This window comes from Polypterus senegalus, chromosome 8 (assembly GCF_016835505.1).
Source record: "Polypterus senegalus isolate Bchr_013 chromosome 8, ASM1683550v1, whole genome shotgun sequence".
Taxonomy (NCBI): Eukaryota; Metazoa; Chordata; class Cladistia; order Polypteriformes; family Polypteridae; genus Polypterus; species Polypterus senegalus.
The window spans coordinates 155,978,153-155,995,088 of record NC_053161.1 but is presented as its reverse complement, the minus strand read 5'-3'; the positions used below and the strand labels follow the sequence as shown (position 1 = coordinate 155,995,088).

General features: G+C 45.1%; 1 pseudogene; it reads left to right on the top strand.

Annotated features, from left to right (window-relative positions):
- The first annotated feature begins 2,709 nt into the window (after positions 1-2,709).
- LOC120534801 lies at positions 2,710-2,917 on the top strand (annotated as a pseudogene).
- The last annotated feature ends 14,019 nt before the right edge of the window (positions 2,918-16,936 follow it).

Genomic DNA, 16,936 nt, shown 5'->3' with positions numbered 1-16,936 from the left:
TTTGAGTAGTACGCTACAGCCGCTATGATTCTCTGACCGTGGCATACTGACCTGTGACATTTTTCTTGACCTTCCTCCTTCTGGGAAAGGTTTTTGAAAATGTAATGTTTCCCTACTAGAAGACATTAATTTTTGCACTCAGCTGAAAAATCTGTTGTTGAATTGGACTGAAACAAGGATTGTTGACACATCCATATTACTATGGTGGGATGTTTTAAAAGATAAATTACGGACATTTGCTATCCATTACAGCAAACAAAAAGAGTATGAAAGAATGTGTTAAGTTCCAAAAAATCTACAAATCCTTAAAGAGACTATATGCAAAGGCTAATAGAGGTGGTATTTTTGATTTTTCAAAAAGCATCACGCATAAGTAGCTTCTTGAGAGCGCTTCTCCAACAGAAGCCACAAAGATTTTATTTTACTTTTAGGCAGCGTTTTAGAGAATCTCATGAATGTATGTCCACCTTTTTTAAAGCAGCCAAAGTGGATCGTAAATGCAAAACGTTGCATGGCTTAAAGTACAGGTCTCTCCTACAGAGATGATGAAAGTAGCCTCTTACTATTATATTGAAATGTTTAGCCAACAACCTGTACTTCATCAGGAGAACAATCGATTTTTGACTGGCCTATCTAAAATACTGGCATTGATGGATTCCCAATGGAAATTTGTTACATTTTGGCAAGAGCTCTGTTTGATTCTTCAAGGATTGTTTGCTACGATTCTCGATACTGGACTGATGCCAGATTCAATGCGCACAGGGATTATATCTCATATATAAAGAGGGGGATGATCTTGACCTGAAAAATTGGTGTCCTATAACTTTGTTATGCGTCGATTACAAATTAATTACAAAGACAATGGCTTTCCACTTAAAGGTGTTGTTGCATTAAATTATTCATTCTGACCAAACCTGTGGAATCCCTGGGAGAAGTATAACCTCCAGTCTATCACTGGTAAGAGACACAATTGCGTGGGCCAAAGACTGTCAAATCCCACTCCTTTTAGTAACCCTTGATCAAGAAAAAGCTTTTGATAAAGTTCAACACAAATTTTTATTCAATACTCTGTTGGCTTTTGGTTTTGGACATAAATGTATTCACTGGATTAAGGCGCTATACAATATGGTCGTAAGTCTTTTGAATATTAATGGGTTTCTCAGTGATATAATCCAACAGGCAGGTGTGAGGCAGGGTTGCCCTTTGTCTCCACTTTTATATATCATCTACATAGAACCAGTGGTGGACCTGATTAGACAAGATCACCGGGTTTGTGGCTTCCCCGTACCAAAGAGTGGAGGACAACATGTTAAACTATACCAATACGTGGATGACCTTACCTTTTTCCTGTTGGATGAAAGTGAACTCTCTTATATTCTAGAAACCTTTTGACAAGAAAACAGGCTCTACTGTCAACAAGGCTAAATCTTCAGTTATGGTATTTGGGAAATTGATTCGAGGACAAGTAATCTATATGGGATTAATCTAAATAACACAAGCATACATATTTTGGGAGTTGATTTTTATAGAATAATGAGTTGTCCACAAAATTGGACTTAACGTATAGAAAAAGTTGAATCTAAACTAAAACTGTGGACAAGTCGAAATTTATCCATGATTGGTAAATCTCTTGTTAAAGTAGATATTTTATCCACACTTTTATACCTAGCTCCAATATTTCCACTTCCTAGAACATTAGGCAGACGACTAGGAAGTATGATTTACCATTTTGTATGGGGAGGATCGTATCACATAATTTCTCAGCAGGCTATGGAGCAATATTATAATGTAGGTGGAAGAAATTTCATCGATATCCAACTGAAAATGGATTGTATATATTTTGCCTCCTTGTGTGTTGGTCCCATTGTCCATCCCTTTCAATTTTTTATTCTTTTATGGTTTTCCTTCCCCATGAGGCAACTGATTCAATGGACAAGTCACACTCCAAAGGCAGACAACATGCCTGACCATTATCAATATGCGGTAGCCCTGAAAAAAGATGCATGGGTCTTTTCAACAACTTGATATTTGCAAAAATCACAAAGCCTTATACCTAGCCATAAATCAACAAAACAAAGTGTGATGTGGACCACCGGGTTCAAACACTCATGTCTGGAAAACGATTCAACCAAAACCATTAGACAACCATCTAAAGGACTTTAATTGGTTTTCAGTGTGGGGTCGTCTTTCAGTCAGGGAAAGACTGTACAAACATGGCATATCCAGAATAGACACCTGTCCTTGTCAGAAATGTTCAGCCGCTGATACTGTAAAACATGCATTCTGGGAATGTTCCTTTTCACAGGAAGTATGGACGGAGGTTTCTTCTCAATGGCCTGATCATCTTCTTTTTCAATTTCTTACTTATAACTTTATCATGTTTCGTGAAGGCCTTGAAAAACTTAAGAAGACTTCTAGATTCCTTCTCTGGTTGGTTATTAGTCTCAGTAAATGGGGCATTTGGGAATCACGTAAACTCCTAATTAAATACAATACTGATTACAATATCGAGTGGGTTGGGTTAGGAAAGAAATTAAAGTTCGCATAAAGAGAAATGTACAAAAATGGGGCTTTACTGTGGATAAAGAATGGTGGAAAGAATGTATTATATGATTTTTTGTTTTATATCTCCCTTCTACCTTGGACATGTGTACGTACAGGTTTCTACTTTAAGCTTTGATTACCTGATTATATGCTGTGTTTACTAGTTTATTTTTTTCTGTTTTGTATGACCTTTTAAAAAAAAAAACTTGGGGGAAAAAAATCTGTTCTTATCAGTTTAATATCTGATACGTCCCTTATCTGGGGACCATATATTAAATTGATTTTTGGAACAGGGAGATGGAATAGGGGCTTGCTCCGTCCACTCCACGCATCGACCTGGTATTGCAGTACTTCCAGGAGCGGTGCACTTTCTCCTTTATTGGTATAAAACAAAACAAGTAGCCTTGGCTGGGGATTGGCTACTATGAGGGAAGGGAAAGAAACTCTAGCCAGAGCAGGATTGATTTAATTAATTAGTTAATTGATTGATTAATTAATAAATTAAATAATGCATGCCTGTAGGCCGCTTTTGCTTGTAATACTTCCAGCATTCCAACAGATGTCAGGTGAGGCTCTGAATTAGAAAGCCGCTGTTGTGGGGCGAGTGCAGTAGTGTCGGACGACCAAGCCTATACCACTAGCAGGAAGCTTTATTAAGCTCCCAGAAACCGCGAAGCAGTCCTGCAGGCTGTCTGATTTCGCTGCAGCGCCCCCTGTATTCGAGGTCTTGTTCACACAGGCAGGCCAGGATGTGTCTTATCCTTTTCATCTTCAATCTCCAACAGGTGTGAACGTGGTGTCTTAAGGGATATCTAGCTCATCACCACTGACGTCTCCTTTGTTTTGTGAGCATATACGGGCAGGGATGGAGGTGGGGATGGTCGTTTTAAGCCGTCCTCTTTCATGCCCGGCCCCAGCTCCCCCAGAAGGGACTGACTGACTGACTGCTCCCCTCCCCCATGCCTACTCCTGTCTGTATTGGCTACCTCGTTTCTGCACAATTCCGAAAGTTTTTTCGCTATTGTGGCAACCCTTGGGCTTTGTATCAGGCCTTGGCTCCAAAGTGGGCTGCTTTTGTCATGAGGACGTGGAATGTCACATGGGTTCACGTCTCGGTTCTTGTGTTAGGGCAGCTGGTTCCTCCTGCCAAGTTGATGCTTACCATGCAGTTGATGCATGGTCAAGACAGTAGTAGGGCTGGTTGGCCTGGGCAATTTGTGGCATTGCTTCTCAGCCTTTTGGCTAAGTTCAAGGGCCGGATATCCTGGGTGACGGGTGACATAGCAAACAAATTAGTACGGTGATGGAGCGGCCGGCTTTTGCTTCGTTGAGTGGTGTGCAGCAGACTTTGCGGTTTTGGTGGAAATGAGACTGTGATGGGGAATTTCTGGACAGAGTTTCTTTTAAGCAGCAGATGTTGACAGAAGCTCTACAAGTGCCTTTGGTGAGTGTTTTCTGTCTCCAAGTCAACTCCAGCGAGAAATTCGTGGATGTAACTTTGATGGCTGGTGACATGTTTGACTCAGTGTTGCGGATGGTGAAGGTGAAGAAGGATTGTAGTCCGGTGTCACATTATCGTATCGAAAGTTTCTGGAAGAGGTACTGGAAATTGGTGACCGTGCACATGTTTAATCCCTTTGTGGAGGATGGTGACATTACGGCCTTTTTAAGGAGGTATGGCACGGAAATTTCCTTGGAATGTTATGTGAAGGACGAGGATAGAATATGGAATGGAAGAGACAATTTAGGATGAAGTTGAAAAAGGACTCTTTCTGCCGTGATGGTGGTCTGTGTCATCCTCCTTCCTCTTTTTCCTTGGGGGCTGATAGGGGCTACTTGTTTTATGAAGGCATGCCTTTGCGGTGTGGGAAATGTGGACAGACTGGTCATGTTGCCCGGTTGTGTGCAGAGGTGGTTTGCCGGAATTGCAAACGGGTGGGCCATTTTTCAACGGGACTGTTGTGAGGAGTGGAAGTGTAATCTTTGTGAAGAAGGAGGCCATCTGTTCAGCTCCTGCCCGGCCCGGTTTGTTGATTGGGGCGGTGTGGGTGCTAACAAGGGTGGAGGAGGTGTGAAGGCTGATGCACAGAATGAAGACGCTGTGGAGGAGGCTACTCTTTCTGGAGGGGATTTGGACAGTGTCAATGAAGTTGGTGATTCTGTTCATTGCGAGTCCTTGGGAAACTTCTTGAAAGCAGGGGCTGTTGAGCCTCGGGACGAGCAGTGGAAGTTTGTTGTTGGGAGTAAAATCCAAAGGGGGTGCTAGAAAAAGTTCCAAAATGGTGGATATTAGGGAGAAGAAGAGGGGTGTGAACAACGTGGAGGACTGTAGCCAGGTAGATTTAGGGGAGTTAACCCCTGGAGGTTTTGTGGTGCCGGAGTCACTTCCGGATGGGCGGGAGGAAGTTGATGTGGGCCAAGGGGATTTGGCCACAAGTTATGGCTTGGGGGAGGCAATGGAGTTGGTCATAGACTGGGGGCTTTTTGGTTTTCCTGATCCTGGTCTGGAGTTGGAAGAGGGTGGAGGGGGTTTGAGGGAGGATTGATTGGGTTAGTGGGGTTTTTTTGGGTTCATTTTGTTTTGTGTGATAATTAACATGAGGGGGTTGTGGGGGAGGGATAAGCGGCATGCTATTTTTTTTTTGGTTGGGCTCTTTGCCTTTCCAAGTCTGTTTTGTCCAGGAAGCGCATGTCCAAGACGCAGCGGAGGGGAAAAGGTTTAGTAAAGAGTGGAGGGTGGGGCCCATCGGTGTGGGGGGTGGATAGTGCACTTTCTGCGGGTGTGGGGATTCTGTTTAAGGGGAGTCAGTGGGCGATTACTGAGGTGGTGGTGGAGGGGCAGGTCGTGGTGGTTGACGGGGAATGGGTTGGGAGAAGGTATCGTTTTATTAACGTTTATGCTCCAACAGACATGAAGTATAGAGGGGGGAAGTCTTTGGTGCACTAAGGGATGTTTTGGTAACAGATAGGGAGGTGGTTTTGGGAGGGGATTTCAATGTAGACATGGAAAAATCGCTTGTTTCAGACTATACGAGGGTGTCTTTGGGATGCCTTATACGTGAGTTTGGTTTATGCGATGTGTACTGCAAAAAGGTGGTGGGGATGACGGTACAAACATGGAGTAACACTAGAGGGGCCTAGTTGGTTAGATTATTTCTTTGTTACTTCTACTTTGGAAGTGACGAATTGTTGTTTGTGTCCTGTGTGGCTCTTGGACCACTCTATGGTTCAGTGCACCTTAAAAGGGGGTGGGCCGGTTTTTGGAAGAGGGTTCTGGAAATTTAACATTCTGCATCTGCAGGATTGACAATTTAGGCAAAACTTGAGTGTGCTGCTGAATAGATGAATTACGGAGGGTCATCGGGGCATGTCCATTTTGAATTGGTGGGAGGGTTTGAAATTGAAAGTGGGTTTGGTTGCAAGGGACTATGGGATTCGTAGGCCTCAATGGGAAAGGGGGGTAGTCGTACAGCTCCAGCAGTGGTTGTGTAAGGAATATGGCGTCTTGAATAGGGGAGAGGTGTTGGATTGCGAGGTGATGGGGCAGACTAAAAGGGAGCTGGGAGAAATAGTGAAGGGGAGGGCTTTGAGTTTTTTTTCTAAATTGAATGGGCAAATATTGGAGGGGTATGCGTATGGGGGACTGGTTTCTTTTGGGCAATTAGAGCAACTAAATTGAAAAGGGAGGTGGGTGTATTTAGACGAGCTGATGGGGCCATTTGTAGGGACAAGGATGGGGTGTTGGAGGTGGCTATGCAGTTTTATTTTGAGCTCTTTTCACCCAGGGAAGGGCAGGAGGGTGTGGTGCAGGAGGTTTGGAATCAGTTAAAGAGTCTGTCTGGGAAGAGGATGTGGCCGTGTTGGAGGAGGGGGTGACACTGGAGGAGCTAACTGAAGCCATGAAATCGATGAAGAGGGGTAAGGTTCTGGGGAAAGACGGGCTGCCTAAGATATTCTATGAAACTTTTTGGGAATTGCTGGGTCTTCTTTTGGTGGAAATCTATGAGGCTATTTTCAATGAGGAACAGTTGCCGGAAGCGATGGCAATGGGGCTGGTCTCCCTTGTTTATAAGAAATGAGTTTGATTTGTGTAATTGGAGACCGATTACCTTGCTCAGTTTTGATTATAAGTTACTAGCCAAGGTCCTTGCAAAGAGATTGAGGAAGGTATTGTGGCTGATCAGACCTGTGGTGTGCCGGGTCACTCAATTTGATGGAATCTGGCTTTGGTGAGGGATTCAATTGCATGGGCAGAAGAGAGGAACAAGGCGTTAATTGTAGCTAGCCCGGACCAGGACAAAGCTTTTGATAATGTAAACCATGCCTTTTTGTTAAGAGTTTTAGAGTGTTTTGGTTTTGAGCCTAAGTTTATGGCGTGGTTGAGGGTCTTGTATAGGGCTGTGAATGGGAGGTTGAGTGAACAGGGGGCCGGGGTGAGGCAGGGTTGTCCTTTTGTCTCCTTTGCTATATATCGTGTATTTGGAACCTGCGGATAAGGGAGGAGCAGGCTTTTTTGGGACTGGTTTTACCAGGGAGTGGTGGTGTGGCTGCTAAGCTTGCTATGTATGCCGATGTGACTTTGTTTGCTTCCGGGGAGTTGGATGTGCAGAAGGGACTGGTCATTTTGGCAGATTTTGAAAAGGTTATGGGTTCTACATTGAACTGGAACAAATCGACCATAATGTATTTTGGGAAGTGGAGGGATAGGGCAGTGAGCTTATGTGGTATGAACTTGTGCAATGACTCCATTACTTTTTTGGGGGTGGAATTCTTTCGGCAGGAGACTGGTGAAAGGAATTGGGACAAGCGACTGCAGATGGTGAGTCGTAAGCTGGTTATGTGGACAACCAGATAACTGTCTTTGACAGGGAAAGCAATTGTAGTTAAGACAGAGATTCTGCCATGTTGTTGGTATTTGGGGTTAGGATTTCCCATGTCTAATAGGGTGGGTAGGGATGTGAGAAAAAGTGTGTTTCATTTTGTTTGGGGGTAAGGGGGTATGAAGGGGTTAGAAGGGTTGATATGGAGAGAACAATGCTGGATGGGGGTAGGGGTATTGTTGATTTCCCTTTGAAGGTGAAGTGTATGTTTTTTGCATTTTTGTGCAGGGCTTTGAGTCCGGTGATGGTGCACAAGTACGAGTATTTTGTAGGTTTGTGGTTGGCTGCTCGGATGTGGGGTTGGGGGGGTTGTAACAACACTGTGCCGCATGCAGAGTGCTTAACTTTGCATTACCAAAGGGTGATGGATAAGATGGGACGCTACCAGATTTTTAAGGATGCTTCAGTTTACAGGAACCAAAGGGAGCTGTATAGGTTAGTGAGGGCAGTGGTGGAGAGGGATGCAGTCTGGCCGGGTGTGTATGGGAGGGAGGTTTGGACAAGGGTGCAGCCGAGGCACATGGAGAACAGACTGAAGGACCTTAATTGGCTGCTGATCTTGGGGCGATATCCAGTGCGGTAACGGCTTCGGAGGCATGGGTTAACAAGGTCTGAATTGTGTCCACGTGCTGGATGTGGTTTGGTTGAGACAGTCACACATGTGTTTTGGGATTGCTCTTGGGTATAGTAGGTATGGCGGGAGGTGAGGGGTTTGTTAAAGATGGTGGGAGGCCCTGTTTCGTTATCATATAAAATGGTTCAGAGAGGGGTCGATTTAGAAGGGTGTGGGCAAGCCGTTTTTTTTTCTGATATGGGAGGTGATGAGTTTGACCAAACGGGGTATTTGAGATGCGAGGAAACAGTTGGTGGAGAAGTGCAAATTGGTTAGCATGAGGAGTGTGAGATATGGCATAGAGGATGCTATTGCCTTTTGAGTTAAGAGGGGTGTGGAGGGATGGGGCGCTTCGCAGCAGCAAAGGAGAGGTGGAAGGGACTGTTTTGGTTGGGTCTATTACATTGGGGGCGTGGGCTCTCTGTCAAAAGCTCTCTGGTGTGAATAGTGTGTGTTTTGTATTTGTTCAGGATGTTTGGGAACGTCTCATGAAGTCGGCACCGCGGGCTGATTTGGAGGGCACCATCCAGTGCATGACTTTTGCTGGGACAACTGCAAAGTCAGACAGAGTATCGGAAGTAGCGGCGGGGTTCAATGTCAGCAGCACCCACGATGGGATAGTTTCAGCTGGAGGGAAGGTGATGGTGTGGACAGATATTTGCCTAAGTCTGCATAGCGGGTGTTATGGCAGGATTGCCCCGAGATCGGGACTGGCGGCAAAATGGTTTTTGGATGTGGGGGCAGGGGTGATTGATAGGGATTATTGGGGGAATGTGGGGGTTTTGTTTAATTTTGGTAAAGAAGATTACATTCAAAGTTATTGTCTGCTTTTTTATTTTTATTACTATTTAATATTGTTTCTTTGTATCAGTATACTGCTGCTGGAGTATCTATCTACATTTTCCGGAGGGGGGATAGGTTGGCTCAGTTGATTTGTGAAAGGATCTTTGTACCAGCTGTTATGATTTGTGATTCATTGGATGTTTCTGTTAGGGTGGATGGGTGGTTTTGGGTCTACGGGAGTGTGATTTATTTGTAACTATGTGTTTGTACCTTTATTTTTATTGTTTTTTATAAAAATAAAAATAATAAAACAAAATCTGTTCTTATCAGAGTGGAGAGCCGCTACATCTACCATTTGGATCGTGTTTGCGATATTAATACTTTTGATGGTGATTGAAGCACTGCTTTCAAAGTCAGTAAGGAAGAACAAGAGCTGTTTTTACGGCTATCTAATTCTTGATTCTGAGTGAAAGTATATTGGCTGAGTCCACCACTTTTTGCTAAGTTGATTGAAACCAAGAAAACGGAAAAGAAATAAAGAAAAATAAATAAGTTTTAGGAGGCTCATTTGCATAGCTCTGCCCACCAAGAAGAGAGCTGACATCTTCCTGAAAGATTCATCTCTCAACTGCAGAAGACCTCCATCTTGAAAGATAAGACAAAGAATGGATTCATCAACCCTGGCTCCAGTTTCTGCTGATGCCCCTGCTTTAACTCTTGTTCCTGCTTCTACTACTGCTTCTGCCCGGTTAGGAAGACCTCTGAGAAACTGGGAAAGGAGACGGCAGCTACTCCCACCCTAGAAGATCGCCCCTCTTCTGGCCGCAGCTCACCTGGCTCCAGCCCGGAAGATTCGGGAAGGCCCCTCAACTCTGGAACCCTGGATGAAGCAGACGGTGGTGCTGAAGCTTAAGGAGTTGGAGGGAAGGATTCCTGCAATGAGTGCGGAGACCTTTCAAAAGAAAAAGGTCATGGAGCAGGGATTCTCCAGAGCAAATTCCTTGAGCATTGAAGGACAACGCCTCTCCAAATGGCCTCCAGCACCTACCGCAGAGCATCTCCTTGGGAAACTCGGCGGCAATCCTGCACTACACTGACCAGCCAAAATCTTGCAGGAGATGCGGAAAGTTGGGCCACGTGCTGTAGGACTGCAAGGAGGCCGCTTGCAAGAACTGCCGTGTGACTGGCCATGAGACGAAAGACTGTCCCAGGAAAAAGACCTGAAAACTTAGCGGACAGACCAGCCACATGTACAAAGACTGCCTTCAGAGACAGAAGTCTTACGCTGCTGTCGCCTCGAACAGTCTGTACTCAAGACGACCGAAACCCAATCTGCCTGCTGAAAGGAAGCAGAAACTAAAGTCCCCCACCGCAGCATCGGGTGCAGCACAGGTAAACAAGAAAAAGGACAAAGGAGGAAAGACAAAGAACTCCACCCTCCCCGATCCTCCCTTCTCCCTCCACTGAGGCAGCTCCCCCCCTCCCACGCTACTTCAGAGCCCTCACCTCCACCCGGAGGACTTTCACCCTCTTGTCGGTCCTACAGTGAAACAGGCAAAGAAGAGGAGAAGTCCAAACAGCCCGGAGGAAGAAGACGACAGTGGAGCCCCCCTCTAAGCGCCCACAGCAAGAAGACGAGGAACCGCTTCTCGAAGCAGCTCTAAACTCCCAGCCTGTCCACAACGACATGGACAACCTGGCACAGATCAACCGGCTGCTTCAGATCGAGGAACCCGGGGCCGGCAAACCCGAAGTCCCGCCTGACTGAGGAGATGACTAGGGGCGCCTGGCCCACACTTTACTCCCTACAGATGGCTACTCTCTCATTTTCCATCAACGAGAGGAGACAGACGGTGATGACCTTCCTGTCCGCTCAGAACTGTGATGTGTACATGCTGCAGGAGTGTGCCCTCCCACCCTCCAGAAACTACCTCCACCTGGGCAAACGGTGGTCTCACGGCCCTTTCTACTGGTCGGGAGGTGGCAAGAACAAGGCCGCGGGATCACTGTCCTTGTCATGGGGAGCCGTTTCACACTGGACTTCGTCCGGGAGCTCGTCTGCGGCCGGCTGCTGGTCGTCGACGGCTCGTGGGCTGGGGAGCCTGTCCGGCTCATCTGCGTGTACGCACCCCCTGGGAAGAACAAGCGCTTGGAGCTTTTCCAGACCCTGCGGCCCCAACTCGCCACTTCCAGGGCAGTGGTGATAGCCGGAGACTTCAACTGCCCCCTGGAGGAGGACGACAGGTGCAGCTCCGGCACATTCGCCAGACTGCACACACATCCAGGCTGCTCAGAGAGATGGTGATGGAAGCTTCCCTGTCGGACGCAGTGGGGACTACCGGGACGGGCTCAGCCAACTACACTTGGAGCCAGCCTGATGGCTTGAACAGCTCCCGGATGGACTTCGTCTTTGTCCCCAGAGCAGTGACAGCTGAGAAGTACACATTGGTCCTGTGCTTCTTCTCAGACCACAGGGCGGTTCACTTCCAGGGATACCTCGGCCAAAACTTTCCGCATGGCCCGGGATCGTGGAAACTGAATTGTAGCCTCCTGCAAAGGGAAGACGTCATGCAGGAGCGAAGTACCGCTTACGTCGCTTGGAAGGAAGAGAAAAATGCCACTAAGCGATTGGTGGGAATTTCTCAAAATTAAACTCCGCAGTTTTTTTCAGGCCAAAGGAAGGCGGCAGGCATGCCAACAGCAAAGGGAATTCTGCAGAAGGAGCTTCACCAGTGTGGCTGGGACGTGAGACGTGAGTTGGAGGAGACCAAAGAGAGCATGAGGAGGCACTTCAAGGAGGATTCCAAACGCATTATCTTTTGATCCAAAGTGGAGAACCTGGAGAAGTGTAACTCATTTTTCTTTTGGAAACTCCATTCCGGCCACACTCCCCTGAGAGAACTGTGAGACGAGGAAGGGGTCATCAAAACGGGCAAGGAAGCTGTGATGGGAGTGGTCCAGGACCACTACAGCAGCCTCTGCTCCCCAAAGATGACCGAAGCAGATGCAACCGACCGGTTCCTAACAGGTATTAACAAAACCTTGGATCCCGCAGGTGAGTCTGCTCTGAACGCACCCTTGACGCTGGGTAAGCTGCACTCTGCTGCCAGATCCTTCAGGGCCAGCAGGACCCCGTACTGTGACGGACTACCAGTCGAACTGTACGTCTCGCTGTGGGACCTCATCGGCCCAGACCTGCTGGAGCTCTACCGGGAGATGGTGGCAGAGGGCAGGATGTCTCTGTTGTTGAGAGAAGGAATGATCACGATTTTGTACAAACAGAAGGGAGAGAGATGCGAGCTGAGGAATTGGCACTCCATCACCCTTCTGAACGTGGACTACAAGATCCTGGCCAAGGTGATAGCCAACCGGCTAAAAAAGGTGATCGGACAGTTCGTCAGACCAGACCTGCGGCATCCCTGGACGCAGGATCGCCGACAGCTTGGCCATGATCAGGGACTCGGTGCAGTACATGAAGGAACGCCGCATCACCGCGGCCTTGGTCAGCCTAGATCAAGAGAAAGCCTTCGACCGGGTGTCCCACGAGTTCATGATCAGGGCTCTGCGAGGTCTCGGAATGGGTGACACGTTCTGTTCGTACATCAGCACAGTGCTGGTGAACGGCTGGAAAACTGACCCCTTTCCGGTTCTGTCCAGGATCAGACAAGGCCGCCCTATCTCGCCTCTTCTCTTTGTTGTATAGAGCTCCTGACGGAATGGATCAGAAGAAGACAGAAGATCAGAGGGATCACCGCACCGGGACCGGAGAGGCGAGAGATCAGATGCTCCCTCTACATGGATGACATCACCGTGATCTGTGCAGACCAGAGATCGATGATGGCGCTGGCGGAGATCTGCAAAGACTTCGGACAAGCTTCGAGGGCAAAGTTCAACTGCGGGAAGTTGGAGGCGATGCTCCTCTGGGAATGGTACCTGACGCCCTCCGCCCCTCTCCCCTTCACCATCAGATGGGACTCTTACCAAGATCCTGGGCACCTGGTTCGGCGGAGAGTGAGCGGTCACTCTTTGACGCTTTGGAAGAGGAATTGGAAGAGTCGGTACCCAGAGACAATCTCTCGCACCATTCGGTGCTCTATGGACTTTTCCCAGGTACCCACTCACTGGAAGCCACAGAGTAGGCATGGCGTCTCATGTGCTGCGTGAAGGACGCTCTATGGGTCACCAGGAACCGCCTCGTCCTCGGGAGGGAAAGGATGACAATCCAGGACTGCTGCAGATACATCCACAGCCTCCTCAGAGACTATTCTATCCTGGACTCCTTGAAGACCTGAGGATATGCAAGACCACCTCTCTCTCCAAGAGGTTTATTAAAGTAACCATAGTTTTACTTTAGCCTTCGGCAAAGCCCCCTCTTTGAGGACAAGCCTCAGACACATAGACCAAGTCGTGACTGCATTAACTTGTAACTAGTAATAGAATGTGGAACACTGTATTGAATGTAATGGAAAATTAACAAAGGTTATTGGCAAAACACTTAATATGTTGTGTTTGATTGTGTTTTTATATACAAATTACCCTTGTATGTTTAAATAAGGTGTTGTAGGTAATGTATAGTGAAAGACTGTATTAGACTATAGCTGAATACAGTCATTTCTATTTGAATTTGTAGATAGGTATAGATTGTAAGACTAGTACACTCTGCTTTATATATATATTACCCAAACATACACTGACCTAAAGGATTATTAGGAACACCATACTAATATGGTGTTTGACCCCCTTTCGCCTTCAGAACTACCTTAATTCTACGTGGCATTGGTTCAACAAGGTGCTGAAGCATTCTTTAGAAATGTTGGCCCATATTGATAGGATAGCATCTTGCAGTTGATGGAGATTTGTGGGATGCACATCCAGGGCACGAAGCTCCCGTTCCACCACATCCCAAAGATGCTCTATTGGGTTGAGATCTGGTGACTGTGGGGGCCATTTTAGTACAGTTTAGAAGTAGCCATCAGAGGATGGGTACATGATGGTCATGAAGGGATGGACATGGTCAGAAACAATGCTCAGGTAGCCTGTAAATGATGCCCAATTGGCACTCAGGGGCCTAATGTGTGCCAAGAAAACATCCCCCACACCATTACACCACCACCACCAGCCTGCACAGTGGTAACAAGGCATGATGGATCCATGTTCTCATTCTGTTTACGCCAAATTCTGACTCTACCATTTGAATGTCTCAACAGAAATCGAGACTCATCAGACCAGGCAACATTTTTCCAGTCTTCAACTGTCCAATTTTGGTGAGGTTGTGCAAATTGTAGCCTCTTTTTCCTATTTGTAGTGGAGATGAGTGGTACCTGGTGGGGTCTTCTGCTGTTGTAGCCCATCCGTCTTAAGGTTGTAAGGTTGTGCGTGTTGTGGCTTCACAAATGCTTTGCTGGATACCTCGGTTGTAACGAGTGGTTATTTCAGTCAAAGTTGCTCTTCTATCAGCTTGAATCAGTCGGCCCATTCTCCTCTGACCTCTAGCATCAACAAGGCATTTTCACCCACAGGACTGCCGCATACTGGATGTTTTTCCCTTTTCACACCATTCTTTGAAAACTCTAGAAATGGTTGTGCATGAAAATCCCAGTAACTGAGCAGATTGTGAAATACTCAGACCAGCCCGTCTGGCACCAACAACCATGCCACGGAGTGACGTCTCTGTCGTTTCAGGACTGACTTCGTAATGTTACTTTTGGAAGGTTTCGGCAGGTCACAGCAAAGCCCAGAAAGTAATGTCAGGTCAAGGACCGGTTCAGAAATTAAGTGATAAAAACGAGAAGAAATAAAAGTACATCAGACCAAATAATACGCATCATTGTGAAGTTCAGAGGGTTTCTGCCATCACGGCGTGTCATACATCAAACTAAACAATACGGATCGTTTCTGTGAAATATTAATATTTACATTGTATTCGGGTCTGTGGGAACCATTTAACATGTCGACAAAACTAAAATTATCAAGATCTGTGTTAATTGAAAATAGTTTTTCGTTTACATTCATGAAACGAAATATACAATATAATTGCAATGTTTGCACCATGTTAGAGTTTAGTAAAACGTTTATAATAAAAGTGATTACTTTTTTAAAATGTACTAGGCATGTGTGCAATATTGTACTAAACCAATTTAGAATAAACATTTAAGCCAATCTAATATTTTTAAACATGTTTTTGAAGAAAACGGCAATACATATTCTACACTGAATTATGCTATATATTAATTACATTATATAGAACTTCTCTAGCTTTTGTCACTTATTATTATAAACGATGGGCCATCAAATAAAAAAAAAATAAAGTACCAATAAGAACATTATTTATTTATATAGCACCCTTCCTATGCCCAAAATTAAGAAAGAACAAGAGGACCGATATTACATTGGTTACAAATAATATCTCACTAAATAAAGATAAATATAGTATATACAAAACATTCAAATAGAATAAAGGACAATAATTCAGACAAAAATACAACATAAAAATCTTGACCAAATAGCATAAATTGTGATGAAAATGCAAACCCCGAGTACCTGGACAGATAAAGGGGGTAAACTGAAAGAAGGGGCAGAATGTCAGGTCTGTTTAATGTCTTCCTAAACAAATAGAGTTAAATACAAATGAGTGGAGTCAGATGATGTCATTAATTTAAGGAGGTCAGTCGACAGTCAGGGCGCTATATAGAACTGAAGGCTCTGCTGTCACCCACAGAGTGCAGGTTAGTGAGGAGCACAGAATGAGAGGACCTTAGTGGGCAGGTCAGTAACAGAATTTGATATTTAGTCCTGTAAGACACAGGGAGCAGTGAAGGTGCAGCAGGAGGGTTGTGATGTGCTCGCTGTTGGTGGTTTGTGTCAGGACTCTTGCAGTTGAGTTTTGAATCAGCTGGAGCTGTGAGATACGATTAGAAGTGGCACCTGCCAGTAGTGACTTACAATAATCAATGCGGGATGTGATGAAAGCAGGGACAAGTTTCTCAGCATTCGAAAAGGAGAGGAATGAGCAAACATAAGGAATGTGACACAGGTGAAAGTAAGAATCTTTCTTAATGTGGCTTGTGGGTGAAATAAGAAAGGAGGAATTAAAGTGACACCAAGATTCTTTGCAGCAAAAGAAGGTCTGATGAAATCACCAAAAATGGCTGAAGAGGACCTTGTTTTCTTAAGTTACACTTTAGTGCCACTTTGCAGGAGTTCAGTTATGTTGCAAATTAATTTTAAAGAGCTTTGCTCTGTTTAGGTTTTAATTTTAATTTAATTTCACTGAGGTAAGTTGTGAGCAGAGAAAGCTCTGAAGAAGTTCCACTTTTAACACTGAAATAGATCTAAGCATCATCTGCATTAAAAATGATCAGCCAGGCCAAAGCTATGAATAACACGCTCAAGGTGAAGCACAGAAAATCAAATTAAAGGTATAGAAATTCCAGGAAGCGAGGGGAAAGAAACGAAATGTATCATGTACATGGATGATATTACGGTGATAGCAAGAGACCCCACATCAATAAACAAAAAGCCCTGGAAATAGTAGACCTCTTCTGTGAAGCCACGGGTACAAAAATAAATATGGCAAAAACAGAGTGTAGGATTCAAGGGAAATGGATGGAAGGGAATAATGGGAAAATACAAACGCACGATACGCCAATAAGAATATTAGGAGTACAATTTGGAGATATAAAGGAGGGAGAAAAGGACTGGAAAGACATGCAGACATATGTTACAAAGGTGACTGGGTTTTGGAGATTAAGAAACCTAAGTTATGAAGGGAAAATCCTCCTGATTAAATCAGTAATTCTGCCGAAATTAATGTTTTTATCAACAATTTATTTACCAAAAAGGAAACTTTTAAACGCCATAGAAGGACAATGTTTTAAATTTTTTTGGGGCTCAAGTCTTGATCGTGTCACAAGGGAAAAAGTGAAGAAAATGGGGGAAAAAGGAGGGAAAGATTTTCCAGATTTAAAAGAAATCTTAACATTAAGATATACAGCGATATATATAAAGGCAATAAGGAAAGGTAGAGGGAAAAATGGCAGATATGGCAAGATACATGATGGGAGGAAGTTTGAGAAAATTTAAATTATATGAAACAACAAATGCAAAACCGACATCC